The sequence below is a fragment of the Gavialis gangeticus genome, unplaced genomic scaffold, assembly GCF_001723915.1.
Source record: "Gavialis gangeticus isolate Ggan-Ray unplaced genomic scaffold, GavGan_comp1, whole genome shotgun sequence".
Lineage (NCBI taxonomy): Eukaryota > Metazoa > Chordata > Crocodylia > Gavialidae > Gavialis > Gavialis gangeticus.
In genome coordinates, this window is record NW_017729033.1 from 2690128 (window position 1) to 2693635 (window position 3508).

At 41.2% G+C, this 3508-nt stretch overlaps 1 protein-coding gene across 7 annotated transcripts in view; it reads left to right on the forward strand.

The window, feature by feature from the left end:
* The window catches only part of ALMS1 (ALMS1, centrosome and basal body associated protein), a 123223-nt gene that overhangs the window by 12072 nt on the left and 107643 nt on the right, over window positions 1–3508 (forward strand). The gene's annotated exons all lie outside the window — the stretch shown is intronic.

A 3508-nucleotide genomic window follows, 5' to 3' on the forward strand; every position in this document is an offset into this window, starting at 1 on the left:
GGGCGGGGGGCTGGACTCAATCTTCTGAGGTCCCTTCCACCCTAATGTCTATGAAATCTATGAAATACCTTATTGCTGCAATTTTTGAACAAATCCTTTTGTCTGAATCTCTTTCAGTTTGTCAGATTACCCTTGAGGAATTGTTATTTGGCATTTATGGATCCTGATACATGCCTGTGGCTCTAAAGAACTCTACAACTATTCTTCACTGCAGTCCTTTCATATTTTCTAGATCGCATTTAGTTTTTTCACCCCTGCAGACTTCAGAATTTAAGTTTTTGTTTGCCACGGGGGAAAAAAAGTGTTCGGGAACTTGATAAAACCATCACACAATTTAGTATAATCTCTGCTAAGGAGGGGTTCAGGATTGGGATAGCCAGCAGGTGTGCCTCTTAGAGTTTAGGTGAATTTAGATTTGTGTGGAAAAACTGCCCGTCTTAGGCTTTTTCTCAAGCCAACATTTTATTAGCCTCTTGCATCTCAAGCACTAAATCCAGTCATATTTCTTAAGGGAAAAGACCCTGAAAACAATGTACCACCCATGTTTTTGATCAGTGATTCTGAGTTCTCGTGGCAGTCTCTGATGACGGGCTAGCTTGCGTTTAGTCATCAGTGGTCTTTCATGTACAATTGATGCTGCTGAGATGTTGAACAGATTCAGTGAACAATGCTCGCGGAGTCCAAATTGATAATGGCCAGTTAGCATTTCAGGCGGTTTGAACTGAGCATGGAACATATTTTTCCTGCCATAATTGCAGAACTCGACAGTGTTTGATCCTCCTCTGTAGTAAGAATCAGCAGTCTTCCTTGCTTGCCTTGATAATCCAGGTGTATACTATTGCTAATAGGATCATCAGTGCAGGCTTGCTATCAGGAAGGCTGCTATGACAATGGAATGCATTCAGATCAATTACTTAAATGATATGAAACTTTTCCCCTGAAGAGGTTTGTGACCAGAAGTCATTGATGGTTAAGAAGGATGTAAAGGAACACATCAAATGGAAAAATTGATTGTGTGTGCATGCGTGCTGGTGGGTAGTGGGTGAACTTTCTGTAATTGGATGACCTTTTTATGCACAAATGCAATAAACCAAGCATCTGTAAAGTGCTTAATTAAAAACAAATCCTGTGTTAGTACAAACCCAGCTTCCTCTTGCCTACACACAGGGCTGTTTACACCGAGGAATTACATGGAAGCTGCAAGGGAAGCGGCTACCTTACAGTTGGTTGTGACTAACAGCGAGGAATTGATCTGAGATTCTAAGGTAGAGGGGAATTTGGGTGAAAAGTGATCATTAAATGATAGAGTTCACTATTCAGGGGGGGAAAAAAGTGTGGGGAGGCAGGAAAATAAGGATAATGAACTTCAGAAAAGCAGACTTCAGCAAACTGAAGGAACTGGTAGGTAGGGTCTCTTGGGAAGATGATCTCAAGGATAAAGAAATGCAGGTGACTTGGCTGTTGTTAAAGGAGCCTGCACTTTAAATGTACAATGATAAACTATCTTGATGCACAGGAAGATAGGAAGCATATTAAGAGACTAAGATAGCTGCATCAGGAGCTCTTCAATGACCTGAAAATCAAAAGGGAATCCGACAAAAAATAGAAACAAGGGCATACAACCTAGCAAGCTTGTAAATGAGTAGCGCATGCATGTAGGGGTAAAATCAGAAAGACTGATGGGCCAAGTGAGTTTCAATTAACAAGGGACATAAAAGGCAGCAAAAAACCCAATTGTGTAAATATAGTGGAGGTAAGAAGAGGAAATTTTAAGAGGTTACTAATCAGGACAGGAGAACAAAGAGCAGATGATGCTGAGAAGGCTGAAGTCTTTGATATCTTCTGTGCGTCAGTCTTTTTAAGAAAAAATAATTATGACTGGATACTTGAAAAAATAATTATGACTGGATACTTGAATTTATCAGGAGAGCAGGCGGTATAAAGAAAAAACTATTTAGATGCATCCAAATTGACAGGGCCTGATGATTTCCTCATAGAGGGCTTATGGAACAAACTGAAGTAATCTCTGAACTAAAAGTGGTTGTCTTTTGAGAACTGAGAAGACAGGGGAGGCCCGAGATGCCTAGAAAAGGGCAAACCTGGTACTAATCTTCAAAGGAGTGGAAAAAAAAAGAGGACATGGGGACGTTTATGGACCAGCTAGCCTAACTCTGATGCCTGGAAAGATTCTGCAACACATCGGTTCATAAGTATTTAGACCAGTGGTTCTCAGCCTTTTTAGGCTCAAGGCACCCCTTGGAAAATGACGCCTTCTAGTCTTGACTCATTTTTTGACCACACAAAAATAACAGAGCAGCTCTTCTGTTGCAAAGAGCTTGGAAAGACCACAGTTGGGCAGAATGGTTTTTTAACACGTTGGCTTCCCAGAAAACTCTGGGTTTATCTTGCGAATCATGTTGCACACCTAAAAGTGCTAACGTTGCCTGGCACCCTACAGCACCCCTGAGAGAATCTCAAGGTACCCCAGGGTGCCACAGCAATCTGGTTGAGCATCACTGACCGAGATGATAATTGGCTCTTAAAAACAGGCAGTGTCAGTTTATCAAGAGTATTAAGGTCAAACTAATATAATTTCCTTCTTTTGGAAGGTAATGAGCCTTGTGGATAAAGGGGTGGGGGGCCGGGAAGCAGTAGGGGGGAGATTATCTTGATTTCTTTAAGACTTTTGACACTATCCCATATGATTTTTGGGTTTTGACACTATCCCATATGATGTTCGGCTTTTGATGCTATCCCGTATGATATTCTCATAAGAAAGGTAAGGAAAAATGCTTTAGATGTAATCACTGTAAACTGGATGTGCAACTCATTCAAAAATCATACTCGGAGCAGTCATCAAAGGTTCCCTTTCATGCTTGGAGGGCATCTCATGTGGGATCGCGTAGGGACCTGTCAGTGGGGCAGATCTATTCAATATTGTCATTAACAGCTTGAATGATGGGAAGAGAGGACTTAAAATTTGCAGAGGACATCTGGCTGGGCAAGGAGGAGAGTTTGCAAGCACTTTGGATGTCAGGTTTAGGATTCAAAATGATAATGACAAATTGGAGACATGGTCTAAAATCAGCATGATGAAGTTTAGTCAAGACTCACGCAAAATGCTGCGCTTAGGAAGAGAAAATCAAATATATAATTACAAACTGGGGAATTGCTACTGGGTATTGTAGCTGATAACAAGGGATCGTAGTTTTCCGCAGGAAGAAATCTCTATTTAAAAAACACAAAAATCCACGATTCTCTGTGACCTACTGAATGCCGAATAGTTCCAGGCATTCTCAGTTTTATCCAGAGAAGAGAAGGCTAAGTGTGAGGACACAAATCTTCCCATGCACAAAAGGTTGTTATAATAGGATCAGTCTCAATTATTCTGTGGAACTGTGGCAGGAAGCGCAAGAAGAAACTGGTTTGCAGGACATATGGCTCAGGCTGGATATTAGGAAAACCTTCCTAAATATTGTGGTGGTGACACCCACACCTTGGGGTTGTT